Source organism: Tachyglossus aculeatus, chromosome 4 (genome assembly GCF_015852505.1).
Source record: "Tachyglossus aculeatus isolate mTacAcu1 chromosome 4, mTacAcu1.pri, whole genome shotgun sequence".
Lineage (NCBI taxonomy): Eukaryota > Metazoa > Chordata > Mammalia > Monotremata > Tachyglossidae > Tachyglossus > Tachyglossus aculeatus.
This window is the reverse complement of record NC_052069.1, coordinates 84,933,731-84,950,739: the sequence shown is the minus strand read 5'-3', so window position 1 is coordinate 84,950,739 and position 17,009 is coordinate 84,933,731. Positions and strand designations below refer to the sequence as shown.

The following is a 17,009-nucleotide window of genomic DNA, read 5'->3' as shown; positions in this document are numbered from 1 at the left end:
GTGGGTTTGTCTGCCTCAGGCTTACCCCACAGTGCAACCGTATTATGTTCCTCAAATGTGGTTATCGTGCGGTGTGCTCTTCTGTAGACATGTAGTTGAAATTGGCCCCTCCTGTCCCCACGGGCGACAACAGCTGAGACCATTAAGCAACAATGGACCCAATATCTTCCACATTGCATCATGTTCAGTCTGACAGAATGAAATTGTCATCTGGGGGTTTATAAATGGTATGATTGGTTCTTGGCAACAGCAGCAAAACTGAAAGTTTTCATTTTGTTTGGCTCTGCTGCAAGAAAAGGTTGTTAATCCATATCCTAAAGGCCTATCCCCCAACTGCCCTCCCTGACTATCTTAAACTTTTCACTCTGACTCCTTTCTGTAATAACAATAATAATTGTGATATTTAAGTGCATAATAATAATGGCATTTATTAAGCGTTTACTATGTGTAAAGCACTGTTCTAAGCACTGGGGAGGTTACAAGGTGATCAGGTTGTTCCACGGGGGGCTCACAGTCTTAATCCCCATTTTACAGATGAGGGAACTGAGGCACAGAAAAGTGAAGTGACTTGCCCACAGTCACACAGCTGACAAGTGGCAGAGCTGGGATTTGAACCCTTGACCTCTGACTCCAAAGCCCGGGCTCTTTCCACTGAGCCACGCTGCTTCTCTATGTGCAAGCGCGTGCTATGTGCCAGGCACTGTACTAAGAACTGGGGAAGATACAAGCTAATCAGGTTGGACACAGTCCCTGTTTCTCATGGGGTTCCCAGTCTTAATCCCCATTTTACAGATGAGGTCACGAGGCACAGAGAAGAGAAATGACTTGCTCAAGGTCACATAGAGGACAAGTGGCAGAGCCAGGATTAGAACCCAGGTCCTTCTGACTCTCAGGCCTGTGCTCTCTTCACTAGGTCACACTTCTTCCTTTTTGCTTCAAACATACTTTCATTCATTCATTCGTTCAATCAATCGTATTTATTGAGTGTTTACTGTGTGCAGAGCACTGTACTAAGCGATTGGGAGGTATAATTCAGCAACAAATAGAGACAATCTCTCCCCACAGTGAGCTCACAGTCTAGAAGGGGGGAGACAGACGTCAAAACAAGTAAACAGGCATCAGTAAAATCATTATAAATACAAATTATCACTTTATACAAATCATTAATGTAATGATAATACGTACACAGATACACAAGTGCTGTGGGACGGGGAAGGGAGTAGGGCAAAGGGGTGATGGGGAGGGGGAGCAGAGGAAAAGGGGAGCCTAGTTAGCGAAGGCCTCCTGGAGAAGGTGAGCTTTCGGTAGGGCTTTGAAGGGGGGAAGTCTGCAAGTTTGGTGGATTTGAGGAGGGAGGGCATTTCAGGCTGGAGGTAGGACATACTTACGTCTCCCATATACTAAAAACACTCTCTGCTGATCCTATAGCTCTCTCCAGCTATATTCCCATCTCTCTCCCTTCTCTCATTCCTATCCAAACTCCAGGAACAAGTAATGTAGACCCACTGCCTCCATTTAATAATAATGTTTGTTAAGCACTTGCTATGTGCCAAGCACTGTTCTAAGCCCTAAGTAGTTACACGGTGATCAGGTTGTCCCACGTGGGTCTCACAGTCTTCATCCCCATTTTACAGATGGGGAAACTGAGGCACATAGAAGTTAAGTGGCTTGCCCAAGGTCACACAACAGACAATTGGCAGAGCCAGGATTAGAACCCACGTCTTCTGACTCCCAAGCCCGTGCTTTTTCCATGAAGCCACACCACTGCTCTCTGTCACCTGTCTTCAATCAGGTTTTCCACATGGATGGTGTACTCTTAGCTCACCAATGACCTCCTTATAATCATAAGGAGCTCTAGGGTGTCCTAATCCTCCTTGACCTTTCAGCGGCCTTTGATTGTGTAGACCAGTTCTCTTCCCCCCGGATCCGTCCGGAGAACGAAGACCATTCCGTCCTCATCGAAACACTTCTAGGCCTTGGTTTTGCTGATGTGATGCTAACTTGTCTGACTGCACCTAGGACACTGCTTTGCACATTCTTGTCTCCTGTCTGACTGCACCTTCTCATAATTATAGTATTTTGTTAAGCACTTACTATGTACCAGGCACAGTACTAAGCACTGGGGTGGATACAAGCAGATCGGGTTGGACACAGTCTCTGTCCCACGTGGTGCTCACGGTCTTAATCCCCATTTTACAGATGAGGGAAGTGAGGCCCAATGAAGTGGCTTGCCCAGGGTCACACAGCAGCCAAGTGGCGGAGCTGGGATTAGGACCTGTGGCCTTTTGACTCACAGGCCCGTGCTCTATCCACAAAATAATAATAATAATAATAATGGCATTTATTAAGCACTATGTGCAAAGCACTGTTCTAAGTGCTGGGGAGGATACAGAGTGATGAAGTTGTCCCCCGTGAGGTTCACAGTCTTCATCCTCGTTTTACAGATGAGGTCACTGAGGCACAGAGAAGTTGACTTGCCCAAAGTCACACAGCTGACAGTTGGCGGAGCTGGGATTTGAACCCATGACCTCTGACTCCCAAGCCTGTACTCTTTCCATTGAGCCAGTCTGCTTCTCTAAGCCATGTTGCTGCTTTTTCTCATGTAACTGTAGGTGTCCTGCAAGCCTGGGTTTCAGTCCCCTTGTCTTTAGACTCTACTGGGGGTGTGATTTGCTCACCTGGTTTCAGCTACTCTTTTTATGTGTTGACTCCTCAATCTACCACTTAAGGGAGACCTCTTCTCCAACCTGCCATCTCCCAAATCTAAATTGCCCCCAGGACATCTTCACTTAGCTGTCCTGTTGACTGGGTCCAACCCGATTTGCTTGTATCCATCCCAGCGCTTAGTAGAGTGCGTGGCACTTCAAAATGCCACTATTATTATTATTATGTCCCACAGATACTTCAAGCTTAACAGGTCTAGCACTGAACTACTTACTTTCATAAATCCACTCCTAACTTTCCCTATCTGTTATAACCACCACCACCCTCTTTGTCCCAGAAACTTCCAATCTTAGTCTCATCCTTGAACTCCTCATTATCTTTCAACTGTCACATTCCATCTACTGCAAAATTTTGCAGTTTCTTCCTGTGCAAAATTTACTAGATTGACTGATTCCTCCCCATCCAACCTACTACTGCCCTGGCCTGCATTCTTGTTATACTATGGCTAGATTCATTTTTGGCCTCCTCACTGGACTCCCGGCCGCCACTTCTCTCCCTTTCAGTCTGTACTAAACACTGCTGCATGGATCAGTCAATCAGCGCTTGAAACAGTGCTTTGCAAATAGTAAGTGCTTAATAAATGCCATTATTATTATTATTATTATATTGAGTACAGAACTCTAAACTCTAGAGCATTAATAATAATAATAATAATGGTATTTGTTAAGTGCGTACTATGTTTCAATCGCTGTTCTAAGAGCTGGAGTAGGTACAAGGTGATCAGGCTGCCCCTTGTGGGGCTCACAGACCTAATCCCTATTTTACAGATGAGGGAACTGAGGCACAGAGATGTGAAGTGACATGCCTAAAGTCACACAGCTGATAAGGGGTGGAGCCGGGATTAGAACCCATGACCTCTGACTCCCAAGCCCTGGCTCTTTCCACTGAGCCACGCTGCTTCTCATCTTCTGGTCCGGGAATGTGTTACCTGCTCTGTTGCATTGTACTCTTCCAAGTGCTTAGTACAGTGTTCTGCACATAGTAAGCATGCAAATAATCATAGTGATGAGAGGACAGTGTAACAGAGTTGGTAGACATGTTCTCTGCCCACAAGGAGCTTGCAGTCTGAGCATCACTTATTTTCGCATGATTTATTTTTTGGCTGGAATAACAGAAAGCAGCTTCTAATTCTGACTCCACCTCTTCATTCATTTATTCAATCGTATTTATTGAGCACTTACTGTGTGCAGGGCACTGGACTAAGCGCTTGGGAAGTACAAATCGGCAGCATATAGAGATGGTCCCTACGCAACAATGGGCTCACAGTCTAGAAGGGGGAGACAGACAACAAAACAGGTAGAGAGGCGTCAATACCATCAGAATAAGACCACTTGTCTGCTTTGTGACCTTGGGTAAGTCACTTATAATAATAATAATGGCATTTATTAAGCGCTTACTATGTGCAAAGCACTGTTCTTCTCTGTTCCCTCCTCTGTAAAATGGGGATTGAGACTTTGAGCTCCACATGGGACAGGGACTATGTCCAACTTGATTTGCTTATATCCACCCCAGCGCTAAGTACCATGCCTGGCACATAGTAAGCGCTTAACTAATACCACAATTATTATTATAAAGGCCAATTTGTTGTTAGCAATTTTTTTCTTTTTTTTCCCCGACTAGTTCTTGATAATAATGGTATTTATTAAGCGCTTACTTGTGCAAAGCACTGTTCTAAGCTCTGGGGAGGATACAAGTTGATCAGGTTGTCCCACAAGGGGCTCACAGTCTTAATTCCCGTTTTACAGATGAGGTAACTGGGGCACAGAGAAGTTAAGTGACTTGCCCAAAGTCACACAGCTGACAAGTGGTGGAGCCGGGATTTGATCCCATGACCTCTGACTCCCAAGCCCGGGCTCTTGCCACTGAGCCACGCTGCTTCTTGATGAAATCTTCTGGGTTTCTGAATTAACAGGTAGTTTTCAAAGTCTAGTCCGGTTGGTGCTGAAGACTGCTTTCGTAACACTGTAGTGTCGACATCTTGGTACTTCAGAGTTCCTTGTTTCATGGTATGGCCTGTAATCCTTTTGAAATTAGCTCAACATAGCCCTGAGTGCTATTGATGGTGCGTTTCTTTAATAACAGGGTGTTAAAAGGGTTTACATCTTTATTAGGTCTGTGGTCGGACTGGGAATTTTAAGACAAAGAATTCACTGTACTTTGAATGCCTTTTCTGAAGATAGAGATCTTTCCAGAAGACTAAACAATTAGAAAAGCTGTCATTTGTCATTGAACTGTTTGAACTGCAGAGTCCTCCTTCTCCTCCTCCTCCTCCCTCTCCACATCCCCCCTCCCCACCCACCCACATACTCCCTCAGGCTCTTGTCATCACACTATCGGCCTTAACACTTATGAACATTTAGCCATTTTAAGCATCAAGAATGAAAGTGCTTCAAAGGATTTTAAATTTTTGGACATGATTTTTGCTACATAAAACTTTTCTATAACGAAGCATCGTATTTTTATGGTATAGCTTAAAAATTCCATGTCCTGTTTGTTTCAGAATGAGAAACTATTTGTTAAAATCATAAGAAGCCATGAAAAAAACTGGGTATTTGTAAATGACTAATTTTGTCACTTTATGGGGTAAATGACTTTCTTGAAAATGTTTAAGTAATCATCTTCATCATAAAAGGAGTGTTTAAACATTTCAGCCTTTTGTGTAAACAAACTGTGGAATGCTGTCAAATTATTGTGCTAAACACTTGCTACTTCCCTTTAGAGGTGCACTGCACTCTTCATGGGAAGAGATATAATGTAGGAAAATATTGTGGTTCTTGGAAACTGGAATTGTGTCAATTCCTAGGTTCCCTAACTATTATTGACTTGAGAGAAAAACCTAATGGTCAGGAGGTCTTAAGTTTTGACAGTTTTAAATTTTATTTTCCCTGAGATGGGGAAGTTGGGCACTGTATCAGAAAGTACAATCATATGTAAGAAGGGACTATTGTAAAATTGTCATTTTAACAATTAGGCACTAGAATGTTGAAGGCCAAAGCTGATATAAACTGTTCTTTCATTATGCTCTTAGTTTCTGAAAACTACATGGACCATAAGCTTATGGTTTATTGGAAATAGCTATTACCTAGAAGGTAAGCTAGTGTAACATTTATGGTGCCCAATAAACCGTGAAAGTGCCTTTCCCTTTTCAGTTTTCTCTCTTACATAACCAGTTATCAGGAGCCCCTGAATTCTCTTTAAAAACATAAATAATTCACAGTGAAAATATTGAATGAGCAAAAAAGCCAGTGGTAGAGAAAGAGCACTCCCTTTTTTTCCCCTGTGGTGTGACTGACACATCTTCGATTACTTGTCCAAAGCACTTGAGCCCACAATCTTTGAATTGCCAGCGCTACATCACCCAGGGCAACCCGTTTATTTTATTTACGTTTGGAGAACCTAAGAGCTCCTTGTATCTTAAAAGCGTGTCCTCACTGGATGGTCAGCCAGGGTGAGTTAGAAATAGACGCTATTAACCCAAGCTACTGGAATTGATTGAAGCCAGGGATGTTTCCATAATGTAAATGTGCCTCTTGCATGCTTGGATATTGGATAAGCCACTTCTCATCTTTGTGCCTCAGTTTCCTCCTCTGGAAAATGGGGACTCAGTATCACTTCTCCCTCCCTCAGAGACTGTGTGCTCCATGTAGGATAGGGACTATATCCAAAACGGATTATTTTGTATCTACCTCAGTGCTCCGTACAGTGCATGACACAGTGAGTGCTTAAATACCACTACTGTTATTACTATTAATAATATAATTTTTGAATGATTGAAATTTTCTCTAGTTACGTTTATTTGCTGTGGCAAATATTAGATGTGTGGCAAGTATTAGATATGTTGCCAACTTGTACTTCCCATGCGCTTAGTACAGTGCTCTGCACACAGTAAGTGCTCAATAAATACGATTGAATGAGTGAATGTGTAAAGGGAAGTACATTGTAATCTGTCATCTTAGTATATTGTACTTGAAGTCTTGGAAAGTAAGAAAGCAGCGTGGTTCAATGGAAGGAGCCCGGGCTTGGGAGTCAGAGGTCATGGGTTCTAATTCTGGCTCCGCCACTTGTCCGCCGTGTGACTTTGGGCAAGTCACGTAACTTCTCTGAGCCTTAGTTGCCGCATCTGGAAAATGGGGATTAAGACTGTGAGCCCCATGTGGGACAACCTGATTACTTTGTATGCCCCCCAGTGCTTAGAACAGTGCTTGGCACATAGTAAGCACTTTAACAAATGCCATCATTATTATTATTATTAGTTGGGATCCTTTTTATGCCTTGGCAGTTGCTTAACTAATCATTTTCAGAAATCTCTGATTAATTTGGTAAATTTAAAAATCAAATAAAGAAGGAGCCTCTTGATAAATTCTCTTGCACTGTAGACACCCAGTCCTAGGCATCATATAAGTTTATTTCATGAGTGACATGGTCTGTGTCCTGAATCAGAAAATAGGAGTTGGTTTTTCAGTGTGGCATGTGTAGCTTTACTTCCTCTCAGTGCTTGCTCAGATTATTCTGCTTTTATATTCCTGAGGCTTTAGGGGGAAGAACTTCACTTTATCTCTTGTTGCTCATTTTGTGAACGGTGCTTAAACTACTTGCCGTCTTTTAATCTAGACTGGAAGGGAACGTGTCTACTAACTCTGTTAAATTGTACTCTCCCAAACACTTAATACAGTGTTCTGCACATAAGTATTCAATAAATGTAATTGGCATTCATACTTTCTGCCACTCCTTTTTTCTTTTTTCCAAAATTTCTTGTCTAAAAATTCTAGTCCTGCAATTTCCATTCTTCCTTTCTCAGTCAATTACTTTTATCTCTTAGCTGTTGATCATCAATCAATCAATCGTATTTGAGCGCTTACTGTGTGCAGAGCACTGTACTAAGTGCTTGGGAAGTACAAGTGATCATCTCTTTTCTTGATATTTGTCCATTTAGTATTAATGCTAGAGAGTGAACTAGTTTTGTTTATCAGTAGCTCGTGGAAACAATACCTTGACACCCTTAACCCCAATTTTAAGCAGTGTAGCATGAAAGAGATAGGAGAATCTGGAGAGCACAGTATCTGTGAATCCAAAGTTAAATTGTGTTTCCAGAAGAAGGGTCCACAGTGTTGAAGGCAGACATCTAAGAAAGTTAGGATGGAGTAGAGTCTGTTGGTTCTGGAAAGTAGGTCACGGGTGACCTTCGAGGGGGCAGTTTCTAGGGAGTGGAGGAGTGTGATAGCCAGATTTCAGGAGGTTGAGGAGAGCTTGTTTGAGGGGTTTGGAAAGGAATGGTAAGAGGGAGATGGGGTGATAATTGGAGGAGGTGGTGAGTTCAAGGGAGGGAGAGGGTTTTTATTTTTATTCTTTTAGGATGGAGGTATGTTGCATGTATGAAAACAGTGGGGAGGGAGCTGTTGGTGAGTGAGTGGTTGAAGATAGTCTAGAAGGGAGGAGGCAAGTGGCTTTTTTTTTTCCTTAAGGTACACAGGAGTGGGGTTAGAGGTGCAGGTGGGAGATCTCTTCAGTTGCTTCTTTGAAAGATGGGAGAGCTAGTGAGAGTATGGAAAGAGAGAAGGACTGGAGAGCTGGTACAGTGCTGTGCTCACAGTAATTGCTCAATACCATTGATTGAGAGGTGCTGCAGAGATTTTAAGGCATTTATCTGCTAGTTTCACTATTGTCAATGAAATGAATGGCAAGATCCTAAGGGGCAGGAGTTGGGTGGGGGAAAGGGTGCCATTCAAGGAGGCAGTTGCAAGTCTGAAACGGCTGGTGTGGGCAGTGCCCATGGGAGTCGGGGAAGCAGCATGGCTCAGTGTAAAGAGCCCGGGCTTTGGAGTCAGAGGTCAGGGGTTCTAATCTCGGCTCCTCCAATTGTCAGCTGTGTGACTTTGGGCAAGTCACTTACCTTCTCCGGGTCTGTTACCTCATCTGTAAAATGGGGATTAAGACTGTGAGCCCCCCCGTGGGACAACGTGATCACCTTGTAACCTCCCCAGTGCTTAGAACAGTGCTTTGCACATAGTAAGTGCTTAATAAATGCTATTATTATTTTTAGAGAAGCAGCGTGTCTCAGTGGAGAGCCTGGGCTTTGGAGTCAGAGGTCATGGGTTCAATTCCCGGCTCTGCCAGTTGTCAGCTGTGTGACTTTGGGCAGGCCACTTCACTTCTCTGGGCCTCATTTACCTTGTCTGTAAAATGGGGATGAAGACTGTGAGCCCCCCGGGGGACAACCTGATCACCTTGTAACCTCCCCAGCGCTTAGAACAGTGCTTTGCACGTAGTAAGCGTTTAATAAATGCCGTCATTATTATAAGGATTGTTGCTGGGCAGAGGAGAGGGTTTGGAGATGGACAGTCACCCAAAGTGTGGATTTCCACTAGCAGCGCTCTGCAGTATGAGTACAAGAGCAGGAGGGGATTCCAGGGCTGGTGGAATGAGATCATCAGAGGAACAGGGAGCAAGGTAGAGAAGCAGCGTGGCTCACTGGAAAGATCCCGGGCTTTGGAGTCAGAGTTCATGGGTTCAAATCCCGGCTCCGCCAATTGTCAGCTGTGTGACTTTGGGCAAGTCACTTCACTTCTCTGGGCCTCATTTACCTCGTTTGTAAAATGGGGATGAAGACTGTGAGCCCCCTGGGGGACAACCTGATCACCTTGTAACCTCCCCAACGCTTAAAACAGTGCTTTGCACATATTAAGCGCTTAATAAATACCATCATTATTCTTATTAAGGGAGGAGAGTTCAGTGGAGAAGGTGGAATTGAGTGTATGGATTTATTTATCAAAAGAAGGGACGCTTTGTAGAAGAAAGTAACTGGATATTCTCTCAGGATCACACCTGAAGAGTTTCCAGGACTCTACCAGTTTTAGCTACAGGAGGGAGAGTCAAGCAGAGACATACCCATTCCATTCCTAGCTTGGACAGTGGTTAATGAGTGGAAGGCAATCTGCCACAAATTCAAACTCACCAGTGCACCGGGCAGTAGCGGCACGGGAGAGAGCCGAGGGCAGAGACTCAAGTTAACTGCATGGAAGAAGGTGATGGTGATCCAGTTCTGTATTTTTACCAAGAAAACTCTAGGCATACACTACCAGAACGATTGCAGGTGGAGGTGGGGTGTTCTGGAAGAGATGTGTCCATGGAGTCGCTATAGGTCGGAGACGTCTTGACAGCTTCAGACAAGTAATTGGATGGTTCAAGAGATCGGAGGTCTCTGTAGGGACTGGACAGTTTTGTGGATATGTGGGAAAGAAGGCAGGCGAGGAAGTGGTGGTTGGAGATTGGCATTTCAGAGTTGGTGAGTTAGAAATAGTGTAGTGATTAAAGATAATGATGTCAAGGGAGTATCCAAGTTGATGAGTGGTGAGGTGAATAGAGAAACCTGTAGTGTGCTTTTTTTAAAAATTTTTCTTTCACTTTCGCAGATGATAGCTGAAATTTTTCATGCATCTAAAAACACGAAGGCACAGAAATGTGATTATGATTATTCCCATGGCCAATTTGGAGAGCTGCTAGATCTTCCCACGATGCATTCTTGCCCACAGCCCACCATCACCCAACCAGGCCAAGGAACATTCCTGCTGGTGTTCCCATGTGACTTCCCACCAGCTGGTGGGACTGTTCGGCCTCAGTTCCGGGAAAATGTGGCCACAGAAGTGCAAACCTCTAGGCTTCATTGCTTTCCAAACAGTTGGGCATTTAGCCAGCAGCATGAGTATCCCTAGAACCTGCTAAACAGGTTGGGGAAGGGAGAGAGTACCAGGGCAGAAAACTCACTTTCCCGCATCCACTCACCTTCCTCTTTAATTGAGCAATTGATCCCTTCGTATTAGCACCAACTTTTAAGTCCTGTCTGTAAGGGCCTTGTCGGCAGAGATCGTGTCTATCAGCCTGGTTATTGTATACTTTTTCAAGTGCTTAATTGAGTGCTTTGCACACAGTAAGTAAGCACTTAGTCAATTCCATTGGTTGACAAATTAAAGAACCTAACAGGAATTTTCAGTATATAAGCATGACTATTTTGCAGCTATTTGGGTCCTAAAAATTACTGCATACCAACTGAGGCAGGCAAACAGAGAGAGAGCGAGAGAGAGAGACATACACACACACACACACACACACACACACGCAGAAACTCAGATATTATCATGTGTGTGTGTGTGTGCATGTACACATGCATTTTTTAGGTTGATAGTTCAAACTATGGAGCTCTGCTTTTTATGGTAAACTAGATTTTTCCAGGTTTTACATGAACTGTAGTTGACCCTTTATTTTTCTAGCAGGGAAAAGAGGCTAGGAAAAAGTAATCCACGGCCTAATCAAAAATCCCATATTCAAAATATACCATAACAAATGAATACAAAGGGCAGGTGGCCTTCTCCGTTTTCTATTTTCTGTTGTCCGTGACACACCCATACTAAATCTCTTAAGGATCCCAAAGGCTGATTGATTAAGTACGTTGTGAGTTATATACTTGTGTTACAGTGCAATTTGGCTTACTCTTCATCACCTTGCTTCTAAATCTTCCCTTGAAATTTCGGTATGCATTCAGAATTACTTTGAGAAAGTTCTTCTGTACTTGACTTGAGTTTAAAATGAGCTACATTCTTTTCTCCTTACATATGGAGTACTCCCCAAGCCGCTCTTTTTGGCATTATATAAGAAGATTAGAACGTGTTTCCAAATTTTTCATTTTCCCACACTCCTATCTTTTTCCCAAGTTAGTTTTAAATTTTATTTTCTCCACCCTATTGGCCAGTTTTTAACTTTTACTTTTGCATATGTTCATATTACACAGTTTAACATCAGGCGCAACAAGCAGTTTTTCCTATTTGGAGAAATGTTTGTATTTTTCTTTTCCCCTGGGCACCTAGAATCCACTCATGCCTCCTTTTTGGCCAGCATTCACTTTTGTTTCTCGCATTAAATCTTTACTCTTTCTTTCATTAGAAATTAGAACAGAGATGACAGAAAAATGAACTTCTCTTCCAAGTAGTACCGCTGCCAAAACTGAATTTGAGTTGGTGGTATTTATTTTTACCTAGAAATATTGTATTCATTGAGTAACAATGAATCACTCCTTTTTTTTTTGTCAGTTTTCCTATAAGAATGAAGATTTTCCATGCATTTGGTCACCTTATGGGATAATGAACATTGCGTGTTATTAAAATGCATTACATAGTTGAAAAATACAAAATTCCTATTTAAATTGGTCTGTAAAATTATTTTGGCAATTAGAATAAAACTTTCATTTTTAAAATGAAATGACATAATGTGCAGTTGTCGTTCGTGTTCCAGTCAGTAAGATTTGTCATATTTAGAAGGGATGACATTAAAATTACCGTCATGTTATTTCTTTGCAAAGGTAATTCCAGTGAAAATGAATTAGACTGTAAGCTCGTTATGGGTGGGGAATTTGTCTGCTAATTCTGTTGTATTCTCAAGTGTTCAGTACAGTGCTCTGAACATAATAAGCACTCTATAAATAGCCCACTGTTGGGTAGGGACTCTCTCTATATGTTGCCAACTTGTACTTCCCAAGCGCTTAGTACAGTGCTCTGCACACAGTAAGCGCTCAATAAATACGATTGATGATGATTTGATATTAAGTTATTTTTCTGGTCTCCAACCATGCCAATATACTTTTGTCACTCTAATCCAATAATTGAATTCTGGCATTCATTCATCCATTTAAGCATATTTATCTAGCGCTTACTGTGTGCAGAGCACTGGACTAAGCGCTTGGAAAGTACAGTACAGCAATAGAGACAATTCCTTCCCACAACAGGCTTACAGTCTAGAGGGCATTGAAAAGCCACTTAGCACTGTTAGTCAATCAATAGCATTTGAGCGCATGTTATATGTTGCTCAGTCAGTCAATCAGTGTTATGTATTGAGCGCTTACTGAAAGTGCTTGGGAGAGAACAATACATCAGAGTTTGTGGATACAATCCCTGCCCTGCTCACAAGCTCACCTCCTCCAGGAGGTCTTCCCAGACTAAGTCCCCCTTTTCATCAGCTCCCCCTCCCCTCCCCATTGCTCTGACCCCCTCCCTCTGCTGTACCCACCCTCCCCACCCCCACAGCACTTGTGTAGATGTGTACATCTTTATAATTATATTTTTTATTAATGATATGTATATATTCTATTTATAGTGATGCTACTGATGCCTGTTTACTTGTTTTGATGTCTCTCTCCCCCCTCTTAGACTGTGAGCCCATTGTGGGCAGGGATTGGTTGCTGAATTGTACTTCCCAAGCTCTAGGTACAGTGCTCTGCATACAGTAAGCGTTCAATAAATACTGTTGAATGAATAAGGAAGGCAGTTGTGAAATTTACAAAAAGGAGAAGCTGCGGAGTATAAGAATATGTACATTACTTGCAGTGGGGTTGGGGTAAGTGCCAAAGTGCTTAAGGGGTACAGACACCAGAGCATAGGTGACTGAGGGCCCAGACTGAGCCCCCTCCTTCCCCTCTCCCTACTCCACCTCCCCTTCCCCCCACCTTACCTCCTTCCCCTCCCCACAGCACCTGTGTATATGTTTGTACATATTTATTATTCTATTTATTTATTTTACTTGTACATATTTATTCTATTTATTTTATTTGGTTTATATGTTTTGTTTTGTTGTCTGTCTCCCCCTTCTAGACTGTGAGCCCGCTGTTGGGTAGGGACCGTCTCTATATGTTGCCAACTTGTACTTCCCAAGTGCGTAGTACAGTGCTCTGCACACAGTAAGTGCTCAATAAGTACGATTGAATGAATGAATGAATAGGTGATGCAGACGGGAAAGAGGGTCGGGGAAATGAGGGCTTAGTCAAGGAAGGCCTCTTGGAGGAGATGTGGTTTTACAGGAGCTTTGAAGATGGGAAGAGTGGTGGTCTGTTGGGTTTCAAGGGGGAAGGAGTTCCAAGCCAGAGGAAGGATGTGAGCAAAGGTCATTTAGACAGTAGTGAAATATCAGTTTTAATGAACAATGTTTGTACTTTAGGTTTGAACAGCCTTCTTTTTCTTAAAGGACTTTTTAGTAGGCTGTTTTTTGGACCATCTCTGTGCACCTTTGAACTCCTCTCTGTCAGGATCTTCAGTCATTTTTAAAAGTTCGTCGGCTTTCTTGAACCTGGCTGGAAAACTAAAAATTCAGCTAGGGTGAAACTAAGACTAGCCTTAGTAGCAGCCATGACAAACTCCTGCTCTGCCACTGGGGCGTGGGAGTTTCTCTGTTCTCTGTGAAAGTAGCACCTAGTCACCGGGAGAGAGGGCAGAGGTGTAGCCAGATCTGTCTTGTCTCATGCTGTCGAGTCGTCTCTGACCCATAATAATGATAATAATGTTGGCATTTGTTAAGCGCTTACTATGTGCAAAGCACTGTTCTAAGCGCTGGGGGGGGATACAAAGTGATCAGGTTGTCCCATGTGGGGTTCACAGTCTTAATATCCATTTTACCGATGAGGTAACTGAGGCTCAGAGAAGTTAAGTGACCTTGCCCAAGGTCACACAGCAGGCATGGGGCGGAGTCAGGATTCGAACCCATGACCTCTGACTCCAAAGCCCTGGCTCTTTCCATTGAGCCACGCTGCTTCTCATAGCAATGCCATGGGCATTCCTCTCCCAGAACGCCCCACCTCCGTCTGCAGTTGTCCTGGTAGTGGATGGCTAGCCAGATTTAGATAGCCTTTACTACCTAGCAATTCTGTGCTGCTTTTGGATAGAGCAGAAGCTGTCTTCCTAATAATAATAATGGCATTTATTAAGCGCTTACTATGTGCAAAGCACTGTTCTAAGCACTGGGAAGGTTACAGGGTGATCAGTTTGTCTCACGGGGGGCTCACAGTCTTAATCCCCATTTTACAGATGAGGTAAGTGAGGCCCAGAGAAGTGAAGTGACTTGCCCAAAGTCACACAGCTGACAATTGGCAGAGCCGGGATTTGAACCCATGAACTCTGACTCCAAAGCCCGTGCTCTTTCCAGTGAGCCACGCTGCTTCCTACTGGTGTTTGGGGAGGGAATTTAATTCTCTGCCATGACTGGACGTAACTTACCCTGTTTATGGCCCTGCTGAGAGCTCACCTCCTCCAGGAGGCCTTCCCAGACTGAGCCCCTTCTTTCCTCTCCCCCTCGTCCCCCTCTCCATCCCCCCGTCTTACCTCCTTCCCTTCCCCACAGCACCTGTATATATGTATATATGGTTGTACATATTTATTACTCTATTTATTTATTTATTTTACTTGTACATTTCTATCCTACTTATTTTATTTTGTTGGTATGTTTGGTTCTGTTCTCTGTCTCCCCCTTTTAGACTGTGAGCCCACTGTTGGGTAGGGACTGTCTCTATGTGATGCCAATTTGTACTTCCCAAGCGCTTAGTACCGTGCTCTGCACATAGTAAGCGCTCAATAAATACGATTGATTGATTGATTGATTATGGCTGGGGCTTATGGATCCCAGACTAAATCAACAGTTAGTGGATGATGTATCTTTAGGTTTTAGGTACTGAAGTTGTGTTGTATGGGGATCAAAATATACAAAAGTTCTAGATGGTATGTATATAAGCGCTAGGGTGGCTTTTGGGTCGGCCCAATCTATAGTATCCAAATTGCACTTTCCAAGCGCTTAGTATAGTGCTCTGCACACAGTAAGCACTCAATAAATATGATTGAATGAATGAGTGGTGGAAATTAACCGGTGAAGTTTTCCTATCATCATCATCATCATCATCAATCGTATTTATTGAGCGCTTACTATGTGCAGAGCAGTGTACTAAGCGCTTGGGAAGTACAAATTGGCAACATATAGAGACAGTCCCTACCCAACATTGGGCTCACAGTCTAAATATCCTATGCAGATATTTCACCTACAGTATCAGTGTACAAGAACTGGGCTCTATCTAGTATGGGAAGGATGGCTCTTCAATTGCGCTCAGTCATATTTTCAGTCAACTGTATTTGAGTGCTTACTATGTACTGAGCACTGTACTAAGCACTCAAACTACACTTTTTGGTTTGGCATGAAAGAATTATTTTACCACTTTTTGGCCATGATGAACACTTACTATGCAGCTGTTCAGTTTCCTTGTTGTCTTGGTCCACTTCAAGTCCAAACACAGATTCCCCAGGCTACCAGCACAGAGATAGTATGTAAGTTTCATGAGGGCTAGGATACACGTATCTTACTATTTAAAATTTTATTTAATGGTATTAAGCGCTTACTATGGGACAAACACTGTTCTAAGTGCTGGGGTAGGTACAAGTTACTTAGGTCAGATACAGTCCCTGTCCTGCATGGGGCTCATAGTCTAGGGAAGAGGGAAAACAGATATTTTATCCCAATTTTACAGTTGAAGGAACTGAGGCACAGAGAAGTTAAGTGACTTGCCCAAGATCACGTAGCAAGCATTTGGCAGAGCTGGGATTAGAACCCAGGTCCTCTGACTCTTAGGCCCGTGCTGCTTCTACACAAACTTATTCTAGTGTTTTTATCTCTTTGCCCTTCATGTCCTTTCCCTGTCTCCTCTAATTTCTCCATCCTTTTCTCTCTTTCCCTCTTCCTATAACCACCTTTTTATTGTGAAGAATGGAAATGGATGTTGCATTGTAAGAATTTGGTGTCCCATTCTGTTCATTATTTAGTTTAGACAAGAAGTAACTACATGTATCATTAGACTATTTGTCAGGTACAGTACCCTAACTTTTATTAAAGGATGCTAAGAATGTCTCATTGACTATTTCTGGAAACAGCATGGAAAAAGAAAAACCTCTATGGGTATTTATATTTCCAATGCAACACATCAGTCATAGAAATGGAACTCATTACCTACCTTAATACTTTCAACCAATATATCAAAAAAAATTTTCTTCCTAACCACTGGAGAAAGAAAAACAGAAATTAGAAGGAAGGGAATAAATTTCACATTGTTAAGCTGAGAGACCATATGTTTACAAAAGTCCATAAATTATCTGAATAATGGGAAGCCCAATATCCCTGGGACTGAATTATCCCAATTTTGGGGTTTGTAAACTGGATAACGTGTGCTCGGACATAGCTCAGTTATGTTTTCTCAAATACTGCATTGGTGTTGAAGGAAGAATATAAATTTGAGAGAACACATTTTATACAATTTTTTTTTTCTTTTTCTTATGGGATCCTGAATTAATCAATCCAGCCCAAAAAGGAAGTCCATTTAAGCCTGGCAAGGACCAGGTTGGGAACTAAGCCCACATTTTTTGTAAGTGTGGGAAGAGGTGGGGATGCCTGGAAGGCATTCTGCACTCCTTGGGGCTTCAGGTCTAGTTTGGGGC

General features: G+C 42.8%; 1 protein-coding gene and 1 non-coding gene across 3 annotated transcripts in view; both read left to right on the top strand.

Annotated features, from left to right (window-relative positions):
* The window catches only part of VPS13B (vacuolar protein sorting 13 homolog B), a 1,018,523-nt gene that overhangs the window by 34,563 nt on the left and 966,951 nt on the right, over nt 1–17,009 (top strand). The gene's annotated exons all lie outside the window — the stretch shown is intronic.
* On the top strand, nt 9,529–9,666 carry LOC119927860. Its single transcript, XR_005450827.1, has one exon. It is a non-coding gene; the product is annotated as a small nucleolar RNA SNORA7 (small nucleolar RNA).